Consider the following 18,879-nt stretch of genomic DNA (forward strand, 5'->3'; position numbering starts at 1 on the left):
CTAAATAGGTTTTCAAAATGGCTTCTCTTTGTTCTCTTTACAAGGGAACTTTCCTTTTGACATTTAAGTTTTATATACCTTCACAGTGATAGACTTCTTCGTAAGGTATATCAACTGTTATTTGCAAAGCTTTTATCCAGGGACTTTATGGGTAATTCTCTACAGATATTTTATACTCTTAATGAGTCAACAAGCAGGCTCTGTAAAAGAAAATGAAAATGTGCACATTAGATTTGGTGTCTCTATAAAAGGCAACATTGCAGGGTGAGGAAATCAGACATTCAGGTTTTAAATAACTAGAGATAGTTGTACATTAAATTGTTCACAACAAGAAGTTTCGCATTTCTAAAGGCCTATTTAAAAAGGAACTTCATGTTTCATTACGAGAAACTGTCAGTTGATTCTCTCAAAACACCATATATAAATCAACCATTCTAAATATTGTGAAAATCATCGTCTTGAATAGTCTCCTAAATCGTATATACCATTAAACTGCTTCACATATTGGCAAAAAGAAAAAAAAAATGTTAAAAAAAGCTTCGGGTGTCTGGTGTTTAGCAAGATATTTATTTCAAAGAATACAAATCAAAATGCTTATTTCTATGCCTGCTTATATAAAAACACACATCATGCTGTTCCAGGAAAAGGGTGATTATTCTATATTTCTAATAACTATAATTTTATTTAATAGTGCTACATATTTTTCATGGCTTCTTTCTGTCATTTATGGAGGAAGAAGTAATATTAACACTAGGAAGATATCTAGATTCCATTTTAAATAAATTTTAAATGATAGAGAAAAATAATTCTCATATAGTGAAAAGAAAGAAATTACAATATTTCAGAGTAGTATGACTTTTGGAGTGACAGTGTGAAGAGCTCCTTAGACATCCAGCAAATGAAAAAAGTATTTATTCAAGGAAATTTACTACATCTCTGAAGACTAAGGGCTGTGGAATTCAGCAGCACCTGAACCATGACCCATTCTATCCCTGCTTCCCCCTCATTGGCTCAACATTAAATAAGCTCTAATATAGGGTGGGGATGATCAAGAAATGAGGCTCCATTTCCCCATAGCTTCCCCAAGCTATGTGTCCTTCTCCTGACAGTGTGCTGGCAAGTCTAAACTCCAAGCAAGCACAGCTTCAAGGACAAGGTCTCCCTTCCACCATCTACCTATTCCCTATTCAAAAGGCAGAGACTCTACCCTAGTCATGTCATGCCAAGAATGTCAAATGCTTAGATTTCCCCAGATCATTTGCATGGGGAAGGTTCAAAACTGGGACAGGTAAATTGCAAAGATGATAGGATAGTACCCCAACCCATTCCCCTGCTTGTAAAGCAGGAGGGACACTCCCAGAGACATGGGTCCCTGTTACTATCCCAGCTCTGGAGAAAAAACTCAAGGGATTTTTCCGTAGGGGAAAGGCAAGACTTAACAACAGAGAGCTCTGAAGTTCTCTGCAAAGAAAGGAACAGACTTTATATAAAACAGAATGTGGGGAAATTTGAGCCTACAAGTGCTTTAAAAAAATAATGGCAATTTTGGTAGTTAGCATTAAAAAACAAATTTAAAAAAATTTTTTTAATGTTTTTTTATTTGTTTTTGAAGGAGAGAGACCGTATGAGCGGGGGAGGAACAGAGAGAGAGGGAGATACAGAATTCGAAGCAGGCTCCGGGCTCCATGCGGTCAGCACAGAGCCCAACGCGAGGCTTGAACTCACAGACCGCGAGATCATGACCTGAGCTGAAGTCGGACGCTCAACTGACTGAGCCACCCAGGCGCCTAAAATAAAATGATTTTTTTAATGTTTATTTATTTTTGAGAGAGAAGTAGGGGACAGGCAGAGAGAGAGAGAGGGAGACAGAGGATCCCAAGCAGGCATGTGGGGCTGGAGCTCAGAAATCGTGAGTGAGATCATGACCTAAGCTGAAGTCCAACATTTAACTGACCAAACCACCCAGGTGCCCCTGGTGGTAAGCATTTAAGAGAAGGGAGGCTGGCGGCTCCATTAGATCAACAAGCAAAAATCTCTAAGTGAGCTAGTTTACTAGAGAGAATCAAGAGCATAGGCAGCTAAGAAGAGTACTCCTGGGATCAGAACTGACCTCAAACACTGACCTTTGCAGAGTGATCTGAATTTAATGTATCATACCTTAGAGAAAGGTACCCTAGGTCATTGTCAAGAACAATAGAGCAATCAGTAGGCAATCAGTGAAAACTAACAGCTGTGTCTGATACCAATAGCGGCAGTTTAACAGAGAGGTAAGAGAAAGACCTAGCAACAGCCCTGCTAAAACCATTATTCTCTCCAGGTGACTGTGAATTCCCAAGGCTGTACCCTCTGAGTAAGGACAGCAAAGACTTCACACTTCAGGGAACACAGATTTCACTATAATAATCCAGGAAGTCACTGAACAAGCAAACAGCAATAACAATCCCTGGAAAGGTTGGGGAAGGGGGCAGCCCTCAAAGTTGCTATAATGTATCATCTAAAATGTTGTTTTTGTTTTTGTTTTTTAATATGTGACATACAAAGAAACAGTGAAATGTGACCAATATATAAGAAGACAAGCAGACCACAGAAAATGCCTATGACAGCAATCACGTGCCAAATTTAACAGAGACTTAAAAGTATCTACTGTAAATATGTTCAGAGAACTAAAGGAAACCATGATTAAGGAATCACGTAAGGCATGATGACAATATTGCATAAAATAAAGAATATTCACAGATGTAAATCATTGTTTAAAGAACCAAATGCAAATTCTAGAGTTAAGCAAAATAACTGAAGTAAAAATGCATTGGAGTGACTCAATAGTTCATCTGAACTGAAAAAAAAAATTAGTGAACTTAGAGATTATGCATTTCAAATAACAGAAGGGGGAAAATGAATAAAAATTCTCAGGGAAATGTGGGATACTATTAAATACAATGACATACACATAATGACATACACTTGACGGGAATGCCAGAATGAGAATGGAGCAGAAAAAAAATATTTGATGAAAAACATTGGTATACATCCAAGAACCTCAATAAACTTCAAGATAGTCAAATATAACAACACACGGAGAAGTCATAGTAAAAATGCTGAAAGCCAAAGATAAGGAGAAAATGCTAAGAAAGAGAAAAATAACTTGTCACAAGGGAATGCTAATAAGATTAACAGCTGATTTATCATCAGAAATAATGGAAGCCAGAAGACAACAGGGCAATATATATAAAGTACTCAAAGAAAAAACCGTCACCAAGAATACTATATCAGCAAACGTATCTTTCAGAAAAGAAGGTGAGTGAAGACCTTCCAGATAAAAACTGAAAGAATGTGTTGCTAGAAGACCCATCTTACAAGAAATACAAAAGGAAATGTTTCAGGTTGAAAGCACGTGACCACAAACACTTCCAATCCCCAGGCGGGGAAAAAAAAGAGCACTGTGAACACTGTTAAAGGTAATCAAGCAATTATTGGGGTGCCTGGGTGGCTCAGTCGGTTAAACGTCCGACTTCAGCTCAGGTCATGATCTCACACTCTGTGAGTTGGAGCCCCGCATCAGGCTCTGTGCTGACAGCTCAGAGCCTGGAGCCTGCTTTGGCTTTTGTGTCTCTCTCTCTCTCTCTCTCTCTCTCTCTCTGCCCCTCCCCCACTCATGCTCTGTCTCTAGCAAAAAACAAATAAACGTTAAAAAAAATTAAAAAGAAAAAGTAATTAAGCAATTATGAAAAACAGCATAAATGTATATTTCCCTTCTTTTTAACTGATTTTAAGATCAACTGTGCAAAACAATGTGTATGCAATTGTATATATATTGCATGTGACATAAATATATATAACTATAAATGTCTTATATACAATTATATATTAATACAACATAAATGTACTTTTGGACTTATATAAAAATGTATTTATCGATAGAGCATGAAGAAAATGGGCAGAAGCAAAGCTATATTAGACTGAATAGGTCAAATTAAGAGAAACAGAAATGATAATTAAGATTAGTTGAACACCTTGTCTAAACATACTTCCTCTATTTTCCCCTCCGCTTTTTTAAAAGAAAATTGTAGAGTAATAATTACAATGGTTGTTATATACATAGCTATTAAATGTATAAGAATAATAGCAAAAAAAGGGGGACAAATAGAATTAAGTTATTAGGAGCAATGTATCCATGTCTCACTGGAATTGGTATAAATCTGAAAAGATTTTGATAAATTGAGGGTTTGGTAACTGCCAAAGGAATTATTTAAAAATAACTCGAAATAATATAGTGAAACAATTATTAAAATCTACATCTAAACAAAAGTTTGTGGTGCACCTGGATGGTTCCAGCGGTTGAGCATCTGATTCTTGACTTTGGCTCAAGTCGTGATCCCAGAGTCGTGGGATCAACCCCCCATGTTGGGCTCCACGATGAGCAGGAAGACTGCTTCAGATTCTCTCTCTCTCCCCCTCTGCCCCTCTTCCCCACTCATGCACTCTCTCTCTAAAAAATAAGACATAAATAAACAAAAGCTTGTACACAAATGTTCATAACAGAACTATTCACAGTAACCAAAAAATGGAAACAACCTAAATGTCCATCAGCTGATGAATGATAGTTAAATATATTTTAGAATTAGTACATTATCACAGCATGATCCCTTAACTCAGGCTTTATTTAAAACCCGGATAGAAAATCATGTACAAATTCAGAAATATAATTAGTAAACAATTACCCATTATGACCTGTTGAAAATAGAGGTGTGAATTAAGATAAGGCATTTTAATTTATTATTTGACACCTTTTTTTTTGAAAAATAATAGCATATCTAACTAGGTGTGATAAAATAATCGGGTATTGCTGCCAAAAAAATAAATATTTGGGGGTTTTTAATTAAAAGCATTTATAGTTTTGGTCTGGTGTGTACGCCTCTGATACTCAAGACCAAAAAAAAAAAAAAAAAAAACTCGAAAGCTACAGAGAAAGATTTATACAAAATATGTTATAGATACATAGATGTAGACATATGTATATGTCTGCCTATACACATGCACATTTACACAATGGACTGTCGTTCATCCATAAAAAGTAATGAAGAACTGAGTTATGCTATAGTATATATAACCTTGAAAACACTGTGGTACATAAGAGAAACCAGACACAAAACATCACATGTGGTATGCTATCATTTATATAACATGTCTAGAATACGAGAATCTATGAATACAGAATAAAAATGAATGGTTGCTTCAGGATGGGGTGAGGGGGTAGGAGACAATAGGAAATGATGTAATGGCTATAGCATTTCCTTTGGGGATAACGAAAATGTTCTAAAATTGATTGTGGTGATGGATGCCCAACTCTGAATATACTAAGTGCCACTGAATTGTATGCTTAAATGGGTGAATTGTATGGTATATGAATTATATTCCAATAAAGCTGCTATTAGAAAAGTGATTTAAGAAAACTACTCATAAGTTAACTTTGAAAAATTATTTTATTGCTATAATATCCTCTTGTGCTGTAATTTTTCATATTTCAATTATATGGTTGTATAGTTTATCTCTTAATTTAGATCATTTTAAAAAGAGCAGTGAATTATGTGAATGAGCCTAGAGATTATTACTCTCCTAAACAAATAAAAAATTCCACCACAAATTTTCCATCATTGTTATTAGTTTTCACTGTGTATCCTGTTATTAGCATGCGGTGGCACTTAACTTTAATAACTTTGAATACGAAGAGAAAATAAAATAAAAACTGGCCATCTCCTTCTAAGGTCTATGGGACTTCTGGTAGCTTTTACCATTTTAAAGTTCCTACTTTTTAGTTTTGTTTTATACATCATACAATTAGACCTTTTTATTTAGGTAATTAACTAATGATGTTATGATGTGGGTAATGTTTCAAAATCCCAGTATTAATAGCATAGGAAATATGATTCGTGTCAGTTCTATAGAAATATAGTGATTTATTAAAATAACATTAGAATTTGGTGGGATATTATAAAAATGATGGTAAGGAAATAATCTAAAAGTAAGATTTGAAGCCAAGTAAACTTGTAAAGTTGTCCCTTTGCTTTACCTATTATTGGAACTAGAATAACTTTATTAATTTACATTTGGGATTATACCAGTCCTATACTTGAACCTGTTCATCTAGTTCTTGAACCATCTATTTCTTGTCAGAGATCTGGGACTATCCAGTAGTACATTGTCTGTCCTTCCTTCCTTCCTTCCTTTTTAAAGTTTATTTATTTATTTTGAGAGAGAAAGAACACAAGCAGGGGAGGAGCAGAGAAAGGGATAAAGAGAGAATCTCAAGCAGGCTCTGCACTGTCAGCTCAGAACCTGAAGCAGGGCTCAAACCCATGAACCACAAGATCATGAACTGAGCTGAAACTAAGGGACTGAGCCACCCAGGTGCCCCCAAACCACTTTGCTTTCAATTAACGATAACTTGACATATGTTTTTCCATTCTTTTACCTTTAACCTCTCTGTATTTTTTACTTAAAATGTATTTTTTGTAGATATCCTAAGTTGAAGGTTGCTTTTTTATTTAGCCTGAGAGTGTCTCCCATTCGTTTGGCGTATAAGGCTTTTCATGTTTAATGAAATTATTGATTTGGTTGGGCTTAAATCTACTACTTGGTTCTTTGTGTTCTATTCCCTCTATTTTTTTGTTATTTTTTTCCCAGTTTTCCTTGTGTTTTGGATTGACTTAATATTTTTTTCTATTCAATTTTATCTCCACTGTTCTCCATTTTCAAAAAAAATCTTAGTGTTTGCCCTAAAGTTTACTATATGTACTCTTAATTTATCACAAACTTTAAATAATATAATACATCATGAATAATGTAGTGATATCATACTAGCCTATGTATAATAGTATAATCCATATCTCTCCTTTCATCCATTGTTCTGTTGTCATTCATTTTAATTGTATATATGTTATAGAAGGCACTTGATGTTTCATTTTTGTATTCAACACTCTGTAATAATTGTTAAAAATTTGAAAATTTTAAAAATTGTTTGTATTTACTCACATATTTGCTATCTGGCACTCTCCGTTCTCTGGCGTAGATACTAACATCTTGTATTATTATCTTCCTCCTAAAGAACTAGAAATTGCCCTCAGTTTTGATTTTTATGAAGATGTCTTTTTGTTTTTAATTTTTTTAATGTTTATTTCTGAGACAGAGAGAGAGTGAGAGTGAGTGAGTGAAAGACAGAACATGAGCAGGGAGGGGCAGAGAGAGAGACACACAGAATCCGAAGCAGGCTCTAGGCTCCGAGCTGACAGCACAGAGCCCTACACCAGGCTTGAACCCACAAACCACGAGACCATGACCTGAGCCAAAGTCACATGCTCAACCAGCTGAGCCACCCAAGCGCCCCTTATGAAGATGTCTTTATTCCAAACTCTCATTTTTGGTTTTTTTTCCCCATTGAATATAGACAGAGGTTTTTGTTTGTTTTTTGGGAGGGAGGGTTGTTTTATTTTTGTTTTTTTACTTTCAGAATTTTAAAGATACCATCCCATTACTATGTGGCTTGTGTTGAGGAGTGTGGCATTTTTTTCTTTGTTGCCATCAAATGGATACTTTGGGTTCTTTTTAAAACTTGTTATTTTTTAAATATTTTTTTACATTTATTATTTTTTGAGAGACATAGAGAGACAGAGCACAAATTGAGGAGGGGCAGAGAGAGAGGGAGACACAGAATCCGAAGAAGGCTCCAGGCTCTGAGCTGTCAGCACAGAGCCCTGCGGCGCTCAAACCCACAAACCGAGAGATCATGACCTGAGCCGAAGTCGGACGCTTAACCGACTGAGCCACCCAGGCGCCCCTAAAACTTGTTATTTTTTATTAGTATTCAAATTTATTATACTGTGTATTACTGTGACTTCCCGTTTGAGGTTATCTTGCTTGCGATTTTGAATGTCTTGGATCTATGAGTTTATAGTTTTTCCCAAATTTGGTAAAAACTTCTATGTTTATTTCTCAAGTGGTTTTTTGTTCCAATTATGCACATTTTAGACTTCCTAATATTGCCTAGACTTTACTTTTAAATTTTGATTTTATTCTGTAATTTAGTCTCAGTAGTTTTTATTGCTAGTGTTCAAGTTCATTGATTTCTTCTGTAATTGATCTCATCCAGCGAATTTTTCATTGCAAAAATTGTATTTTTCAGCTCTATAAGTTTCATTTGTTTCTACTTTGTATTTTTCTTTTCTCTCTTCTTCATTGTCATGCTTTTTAAAAATTCCTGAATATACTTGTAATGGCATTTCCAAGTCCTTTTCTGCTCTCATAATATAAGCATCTCTGTCATTTCCGCTTCTATTTCTATTGACTATTTTTACTTGTTTATGGCTCACATTCTCCTTCTTCTTCAAATGTGTCATAAATTTTAATTGGATACTGGACTTTTTGAATTTTGCGTTGTTGGATGCTACATGTTGTTTTCTTCTTTTAATGGTTTTTGGATGTTGTTCTGGAAAGGTGTTAAATTGCTTGCAGATCAATTTAATTATTTCAAGTTTTTTTTTAATTTAATTACAATATGTCTCTGGTGATTTAAAAATATATATATATTAAGTAATCTCTGTGCCCAACGTAGACCTCAAACTCACTACCCTGAGATCAAGAGTTGCACATTTTACCATTTGAGTCAGCCGTGTGCCCCACGGTATGTCTACAGCGATCTTTACTTTAGGACCAGTTTGGGTCTTATTTAAGACCTATTTAAGGTGTTACATATCTAGGTGTATCAAATGTCTTGTGAATTCAATGACTCTCAGCCAGAGGAGACCTATATGGAACTCAGGCCTATGTGAGCTCTGGGAATTGGTCAGTGTATAGCTTCATGGCCATACTTTACCTAATCTTGTGATATTTTACCCAAATAAATACATAGCTTAGTATTCAGCAGTAAACACTAGAATTTCTAATGAGATTTCTGGATATCTTTATCTACATAGCAACCTCTTCTCCACTTTAGCTCCTGTTATCTCTTATCTCGGTCTCCCCACTTCAGTAAGATTGTCATTTGCATGGGTTTATTGCCCTTGTGGAACGTCCTCCACTCAGAAATCTGGAATGATTGTAAGATTCACTATAATTGTTTCTCTTATTTCAGGGACCACAGTCCCATATGGTAGTCTCCCCTTATCCATGGAGTGGGGGCATTCCAAGATCCCCAGTGAATGCCTTGAACTGCGGATATATACCCTATAGTATAGTATCAAACCCTATATATATATTTTTTTCTCCTATATGTACATATGTATACAGGATGAAGTTTAATTTATGAATTAGGCACAGTAAGAGATTGGCAACAGTAATAATAAAACATAGAACAATTATAACATTATACTATAATAAAAGTTATATGACTATGTTCTCTTTCTCTCTAAATATCTTACTGTATTGTACTCACCTTTGTTCTTTTTGTGATGATGTGAGGTAATAAGATGCCTACATGAAGAGATGAAGTGCGGTGAATAATGCGGGTATTGTGATCTAATGTTGGGCTACTGCTGACCTTTTGATAATGCATCGGAAGGAGAATCATTTGCTTCCAGGCTGTGGTTGACCATGGGTAACAGACACTCAGGAAACTGAGATGATGGTTAGGGGAAACTGGTGTACATAAAAATATTTGCTTCATATATTTTTCCCACTTCTGTAATTATTTACAGCAGAAAGGGAAAGTCTGGTTTTACTTCATTTCAAAACATGGATTTTCTGAAATAAGCTTTTCAAAAGGCAGCATGACTATAACACATTCTGAGGTTAGGGTATTGTCTTTCAAGATGCATTTTATACTTAAAAGTTATTAAATGATTCTGTGTTCCAAAAATAGGTAGAACACAGGCGTCTTAGAACTGAGAAGTAGAAGCAGAATGGTCTTTTGAAATTTTCTGCTAGTGATCCTCTTCAGAAATTTGTTGTCCATCTTTCTGAACATAAGTCTTTGCTGGAATAGATGTCTGGTTTCGGGGGTGGGGGGTGTTCTGTGCTTCTCCTAAAACAACACACAAAGAGTTCTACTAAATTTCTGTTTTTATGATTTTCATTAGACTTTTGTTGACTTGATTTAGAACTTTTCTGTGTATACAGATCAAGTAAGAATTCAGTAGACTTCCTGTCAATTTCACTTCTAGGAAAACCATGAGCAACTTGCTTACACCTTAGGTATGCATGAGTCAGAGTATTCTGTTTGCTGCTTTGACTCTGTCATTTATCCATTAGGGCACCTGCAAAACCTGATATATGACATTGTAGAACAGTAGAGAAAGTATAGAACTCTCAGTTATCTATGCTGGGACAGTTAAACATCATTTAAGAGAAAAGGGATCTAATTCTGCAAAAATTCACTTGCAAATAAATACAAAATTTAACCTTGCATACAAAAATCTTGAAAACTTTAAAAGGAGAATATAGGAGAATATCTTTATTATTTTTACAGGGAGTGGGCAGATAATATTTCATAGACATGATACAAATCTCAAACATCAAAAGGAAAAGATTATTATACTAACACCAGAAGAGGAAATTTGCAGTGCAGAATTAGTTATCAGAATATATTAATAATTCCAATAAGTCTATAAGAAAAAGAGAAAAAATCTGAGAGAAAAAAGTGGGCCAAAAAACATTGTTATCTTGGAAATAAGAAGCACCAACATTTAACATACCCAACCTAAATCCTATCCCAATACAAAATACAGTGTTTTAAATTCAATGTTAACTATGTCTTGAATTGCTTTCTTTTTTGACTATTAGCTGAAAACTTTAGAAGTATATGAGATTCAATAACATAGACTGACTTTGTAGAAATTATTTAGTAGGAATATTAGTAGAATATTCTATTTTATAAAGTAACATGGATCCCAAAGTTTTTAATGGAGATATTTTCAAATTGTTAAATAAGTAAAGTTACCTCCAAGTGAAAATATAAAAAATGCAGTGCATATTCTGATAGAAAAATAAAATGGTACTTAAGTAAAACTGGGTGATAGAAACAGCTGTTGCAGTAATGTAGAGTAAAATATTCAACTGTCAGAATCTTGTTTTTTTTACAGATGTGAATAGCCCTTCATCTTTGATATGATATCCCTAGAAGTCTATTTTCTGCTTTAATTATCTTGTGCAGCATTTCATATCTTAGCCATTCTTTGATGGTTACTCACTACTTTGAATTGATAGTATAATATCTGATCTTCCAGATAAAGATTATATCTTTCTAGCTCAGATAAATTCTTAGGCAATAATTTAATGACTTGAAATAAAGGCAATGTTACTATGAAGTTTAAGCAAATTTAATAACCTCTTAATTCCTGAAAACAAATCCCTACATGCTTTTTTCCAGCACAATTGACATTTACAATATGCATTATAAAATCATAATCACCCCCTCTCTTTTTAGGGGACAAATTCCAACACATTTTTTAATATATCATTTATCTTCTTATGGGCTGGAGGATGACATTAATTCCAGCCTCAACAGCAGAACAGTGTAACTAAAACAGAAAGGCCGCTGAGGTCAGGTAGCAAGTCTGTTACAAGCTACAGCTTGCCTCTAATCCTATGGCATTTAGCAGTGGACTCTCGTCAAAGAGCTGTTTGTTAGTTTGTTTTAATTTTATTTGTTTTTTGGATGGGGGCGGGGGTGGGTGGTGTCTTCATCTTTTTATGCTTTGAGAATCCTTGACTTGATGTCTTGCACACACAGTCTCTAATTCAAAATTGTATGTAGCAATGCCATCTGCCCTACTTTGGAGAATACATGAAAGTTATTTTAAGAGACTTTGGGTGGGTTGCGGACAATCTGCAGCAAACGGTTGAATGCCAGATCAAATTGTTCTGTATGGCTGTTAATTTCAGCTTTGTGATGATGTTCCTGCTTAGATCACATAAATATTCAACACGTGGTTGTAGAAAACTAAGCCTGGACTTAACAGCTACCACCTGTACAGGTAATCTGGGCAGCAATGTTGGTGCCAAGATTTTTCAGAGTTTTGAAAAGGCAATTCTTTTGCTAGCCAGGAACTCAACAGTAAGTTGTGTTTTTATCTGTGCTTCGAAAGTTTCAAGATGCAGACAGCTTAATATATTTGTTTTGAATTTGCCATATAAAGCATAAAGAGCAAAATTGTGATTATCCATTAATATGTATATGCACCCTCACTTAAAAAATAGAAAACCAAGAAACAGTAGCCTGTACTGTTAATATCAATTAATAAATAGATGGCAAATCCATATAGTGGATTCATTTTTGAAAATAATTTTGTTTTTAATTTGATAGATTTTTGACTCTTGGAATTTCTAGGATGTGATTTTTTTGAGTTAAAAAGAAAAAAAATTACCCAACAGTTCAAATATTTCTTTGTGTGCTATGTATATGTTTTTAGACTGAAACCTTATCTGCTAGGGATGAAAAGCATCTCACTTTACTGAGTTGTGATCATCACAAAACAGCAGATTCAATCAACCTGTAAGATATATTAGTATTACTAGAGAAATTTCATCCCCCTAAAGAATATATATTTCTAAAATTGAGCAAATATTGGTGATAAGAAAGCATAGACTGTTGTAGCAAGAGGGGACCTTTCATTTAAAAACTGAGAACCTTAAGTCCACAGAGGGATTTCATGCTCCTTCCTGACCCTCTTTCCTTATAAATTCTGTCCTTCTAGTACATACTTTTCATACATGCAAATCAAAAATATTTATTGAAAATTATCTCTATTACACGATGCTGAACAAAGAGTGGAAAACAAAATAAATAGAGCAGGTTTCCCTACGAGTTTCATGGGGAAATGGATATAATTTTAAGTATTTGTAATTGTAAACTGTGTTAAGTGCTATAAGGGAAAAGAATGTACTATGATATCTCGGTTGAGATCAGAAGGGTAAGTGAACAAGAGTCAAACAAGGAACGAGAGAGGAGAGAGACAGAAAAACATTCCGCGAAGAGCCTGAAATAGAAATGAGAAGAATACACTGAAGGAACTAAAAAGAAGTCATTTAAAAAGAATTGTTAACAGGTAGAAAATACAGACTAATGGCGAGGATAACATGAGATTATGTATAGACTTGTTCTATATCTAAAAGCAAAAAGAAGCCAACAAAGGATGTAAAGCAGTGAGACTGTATCATCAGATTTGCATTTTATTAAGTTGAGAAAAAGAGTTGAGACAGGGAGGACTGGCTTGTACAGGAGATGAGTTACGGGGCCATTGCAACATTCTGGACAAAAGATGTCAGATTGTAGACCTAGGAGAGGGTGGGAGAAATGAAAAAAAAATGTAAGAGGAAAGCAGTTCTTTGTGATTGATTCGTGATTAGGAACGAGTAGGAGGAGACATCACAGAAGGATCCTATGATCATTTATTTTGCAACCACATGGACTGAGCAGCAGAATTTGGAAGACTATAGGACATTATAAAATTCTGTGTAACAAGTTTCAATTTGAAGTGCTTTTGTAAATTCCTAGCAGATATATAAAAAATGCAGTTAAATGTGCCTACTCTATAGATTAAAGGAAAAATCTACACAGGAAGCAGAAATCTGGGAATAATCAGTACAGAGTTATTTGAAGCCACAGGGACAAATGGGATCACCTATGGAGAAAGTACTAAATAGGAGGAGAATGGAAAATCCCACATTGAATTGTTAGGAAAATAAATACGAATCAGCAAAGAGATTCAACAGAGTGGCCAGGCAAATAGGAAGAAAACGGGAAGCATGTGGTGAAATTTAAGTGGAATTCAGTATTTCAAAAAGGAGGAAGGGATAATTGTGTCAAATTTTGTTGAGAAAAAGGGATTGAGTTTGAAAATCATCCGTAGAATTTAAAGAAATCGAAATCTACTTTATTCTTGTGTCTATCCTTATGTTTCCGTTATGTCTAAACAAAGGGAATTTATCATATGTATTGTGTATGATTTTGGAAATCTTCCCTCTCAATGACTGTGAAATGGCAAAGTTGACCTGATACTTTTAATCTGTCTTCCCACTTTGTAAAAATTGCCAAACAAAGCTTTTTCATGGAGGAACTCATGATCTAAATAACAAATTCAGTTTTAGAAGCTTATTTTGTTTGTTATGAATAGTAGGGTATCCAGCAATTTGACACAAATTTGAATTGTGAAATGATCTAAATGATCTATTTTTACTATCTATATTACCATGTAGCTTTTTAACCTTGGTGAACGTTCACCCAAAAAGGAAATGCTATTTTCCTACAATTCTTTGGCTTATCCAGTCTCTCAATAAACACACACACACACACACACACACACATTTTCTGTCAATCTATTTTCTAGTTTATTTAACTACTTGAAAGTTTGTATCATATTTGTACCTAAAATTATCAGTCTGTATAATAGTCATCAATTTTTTTTACCCTTTCCCACTTGCAGCAATAAATAAACATTTGGACTATAACTGAATGATAGAATTTCAAAACCTAAAGCACATAAGAATATTTTCACTCCTAATTATGTCTAAAAGTTGACATAAAATTGAAGGTAAATCATTAGATATTAGCAAGAAAATCTGAATGGCATGCATCACTAGTGTTTGATGAAGCATGATATTAACCTATGTGTTCACTGATGGCCAATAAGACCCAAGTTAAAGGATGCAAAAAATGACACAGGAGTAGTCATTCAAATATTTGGTCTTGCACTAGCCAAGGCTGATCCAAAGTTTAATAGCAGACTTCTGTTAGACACAAACTCAAAGCCAAATTTTGGTGCTTGGTAGCTAGACAATTACATAGTAAAGTAGATGCTGTATAAATACATGATAGCAAGCTGGTTAGATAGATAATATTATATGATTAGAAAAACTCTGAATACATATATAAATATATTTTAGCATGACAACAGTTACCTATGAGGCAGAAATAAGCACGGAAAGGATTACCTTTAGCTTTCTATTCATATCCTTTTATATTGTTTGATTTTTTATAATAAAAATATTTTATATAACAAAGTTACAGAAATGGGGTACCTGGGTTGCTCAGTTGGCTAAGCCTCCTACTCTTGGTTTTGGCTCAGGTCATGATTTCATGGTTTTGTGAGTCAAGCCCCATATCAGGCTCTGCACCAACCTCAAGGAACCTGCTTGGGATTTTCTCTCTCTGCCTCTCTCTGCCCCTCTTCCACTTGCACTGTCCCTGTCTCTCTCAAAAATGAATGAATAAACTTAAAAAGTGTTTAAAAAGAAAGATATGGAAAAATGTTAGCCAGTAACAAAATTACCAAAATAACCAAATTACATTTGGTAATTTTCTTTATTCAGGGTGTGTGTTTGTGTGTATATTTGTGTGTGTGTGTGTGTGTGTGTGTGTGCATGTGTATAATACATATATATTGCTCATAGGGGTGTGTGTGTGTGTGTATACATATATAACTGATATAAGCAATACTGTGGATGAATTTCAGATGCATTATAGCAAATCAAAAAATCCAGAATCAAAAGGCTACATATTCTGATTCCATTTATATGACATTTGGAAAAGAAAAAAATATATAGGGACAGAAAACAAATCAGTGTTAGCTGGGGACTATAGATTAAGGGAGGGATTTACTACAAACTGGCCCACGGGCATATTTTGTGTTGATAGAAATATATCTTGATTATGGTGGTAGTTATATGACTGTATGAATTTGTTAAAACTCCTAAGTCTTACATACTAAGAACGGTCGATATTTGCATGTGTTACATATTATTATATATGTATATATGATATGTGATATACATTATAATTATACTTGTAAATTATATTTCAATAACCTTTAGTTAAAAAATTCTATGTACGTCAGTACATAAAATTATCACTAAGTATCTTCAAAGAAGGGAAATTTAAAGACTGTAAGATTCATATGTAAATTAGGTTGAAACCTCAAAATCAACAGAGCTATTTATCTTATAAACGAAAAACATCATTTGTGAAAGGGCAATCAAAACATTCACCTACCTACCTGGGTCTTTTAAACAATATAGATCTTTCTCAGAAAAGAGTTGGAAGACTTCCGTAAGTATAGCAAGACCTATAGTAAGTATAGAAAAGGTATAGAAAAAGTGCTGGTGTTATTTCTCTGTTAAGAATTCCAAGGGAAAAGATCGTATTTGGAAATTATCGGTAAATTGTTTTACTATGTCCATTCCAGATACTCTCCAAGAAATAAAAAATCCACAGATAGACATATGACTGTTTGATAAATGATGTGACATTTCATCATTGCTCCTGTTGGAAGTCTCAAGGTGATATTTTCCTAGTTTTATGTGTTAGCCCTCTCAGTACATGAATGTTATTTGAAAGGCAGTTATCGAGAGATTATATTTTATGACTTACAAAAAGTGGACGTAACCTGAGATTTTGGCATGATATGGTAGTTATATTTCATTCTATTCCTGGATACTGAATTAATCATGCTTCTGAACTGGCCCTCCTAGGATTTAGTTTATGTAACATTGTTGATCCTCTCTTGCACCTCCTCATCAATAAATTGCATTTGTGGGCACGAAGCCTTTCCAAATTTTGGCTCTGCATAGCTCTGCATTTCGCTTCCTTTTGCAAGTGCTGGGTAAGCAAAACATTTTCATTCAAACACGAAGGATAAGCCAAGTAAATGCTACATTCATTCAGACGTTCTGTTCAATAAAATTCCTCTTGGGCCTTTTCACACAATATTGTCACTGCATATTTAAGTGTTTTCAAACATATGCGTTCAACTTGTGACAGAATTTTCCTTTTATCGCACTGACTATTGGTGCTGTTCAATAAAAGCACATGAACTTGTAGGGTACTTTTCTGCTGTCCAGAGTAGCATATTTCATTTTCATCTTTTCACTTTTAAAGACCATTACAGTGTCTACAATTGAGAATTCTCAGTAGTATGAAACAGACATGGGAGTTAGAAGCACCCAAGTCATGGGAAGGTAGCATAAAGTGCCTACAACTGGTGCTTGACATTGTAGTTTAGGTTTTATTACAATAATAGGAGAGCGTTAAGGATTTTCCAAAAGCAATTTTAAATTGCCACACCACTGACGCTTATGCCAGATATGTCCTTGAAAAAGCAGGTAACGAAATCATTTGGAGCATGTACATTAGGTTATGATTAACCTTTGTTGTAGAGAACACAAGTGCCTTAGATCTGCGTCCAGTTATAGTAACTGGGACGAATCTAGTCACCTTAGACCATCTAGAATTCTCTTCACCCCCTGTAGCTCTGCAGTGCAACTCTAAATCTTCTAGGCTAATGTTCTCACCAGAAGTCAAGATTGCCTCCTTTCTTCAGCAGATTTATACTACAAGTCTTGCCAATAGCTAAAAGATGGAAGGAAGAAAGGGAGGAAGGGAGGGAGGGAGGGAGGAAGGGAGACAGACTTGGCAATGAGACAGAAAACAGATCTATGTTGAAAATCCTGAGATGCCACTTTCCTAGCTGTGTGACCTTCCACCTTTTGTTTCTATGACTAGGACTACTTCCCAGGATGTCCTCCTTTGCAGTCACTATTTTGCAATCTCTTCCTTTTCTTGTTTTGGATATGTGCTTCCCTTATTATTGCTTGACTAGCTCTCTAGCACCAGTGAAACTCAATGTAGATGGGAGAGAACAGGAGAACGACAGATGGACTTTTCTAGTTTCCTAGCCATCTGTCATAGAGTGACAGAGCAGAAACAACAACGGTGAACTTTGGAGCGGAGGGACAGTGTGCTACATATTGGGTTAAACACAAGTTAAAATCTAGCCTGATGAGATGGCCCCATGTAAGGAATATAAAGCTCCCATCTTCCCCTGATCCCCAATGGGAGAGTTCGAGAAAGCTTACAGAATTGGGAAAAATGTGGAACGAAAGATAGAGTTGGCTTCCAAAACACAACCACCTTTTGTTTAATTAGCAGAAGAGTGCGCTGTGATCCACACAGCTTTCTCCTCTGAAAAGCTATTTGCCAAACAACTGCAATGGTTCTAAGTAGGCCACTTACATTTAAGAGATAATTGCCTAAAATTCTTTTTATCTTTTTTCATTTTGAATAAACACTTGTTTAACCACAGTAATTGAAAAGCTGTTTTTCATCTATACTCTTTAAAGAGTCCCACTGCCAAGATATGAATATAAAAATTTAAATGGGAGTGAATTAAAGGTGATGTTATACTAGAAAGCTTTGTGTGAGCTCCACCAGTAGCCTCTCACCTTCTCCTAACCCATTTGGTGGTAGGTGGAGGGACGTGAAGTCTGCAGGTCCACATCTGAGTCAACAGTCCATGGCTGTTTCTTCCCTGCTACTTCCTTCCAGCTGCCATCAAGGCCGCCCTCCCCGCAATACTAGTCACCCCTGAATGTTCTGGATGCGATTTCCCCATGTATATCTCACATTTGCCACATTTGCCCAGTGGGGTAAATATAGAAAACAAGCTGTGGTTTTCTTCACTCTGCTACCACTTTATTATAAATGCCATGACATATTGCCTGGATATATCAGACTATACTAAAAAATGAGTCAACTTTCAGGGAATAAAACATAGGAGAAAAAAGGATTTAAAATGCCTGCTCTAAATAAGCAAGGGTGTTCCAAGGGAAGTTTTTTATGCGGGTCCCATCAAGGGCACACTCCATTTCCTAGCTGAGGTTTAAGGTCATAGTAGAATTTCAGAAGGGAAATGTCAAGGAGGACAAGTTTAGTATTTGGGAGTCTGGCTCAAATGGTGAAAGGCAGGTCTCTCAAACATAAGAACTTGGTTGAAATTGGGCCAAGTTTATGACACAGTGGTGCAGTTCCTGAAGCAATTCATTGATGGCTAAGCAAGCTAAGCGAGCGTTTTTCCAGGTGAGCAAGACGTTTGCCCGGACATTAGTTTACAACATTTG

The sequence above is a fragment of the Acinonyx jubatus genome, chromosome B1, assembly GCF_027475565.1.
Source record: "Acinonyx jubatus isolate Ajub_Pintada_27869175 chromosome B1, VMU_Ajub_asm_v1.0, whole genome shotgun sequence".
In the NCBI taxonomy this organism is placed as follows: domain Eukaryota; kingdom Metazoa; phylum Chordata; class Mammalia; order Carnivora; family Felidae; genus Acinonyx; species Acinonyx jubatus.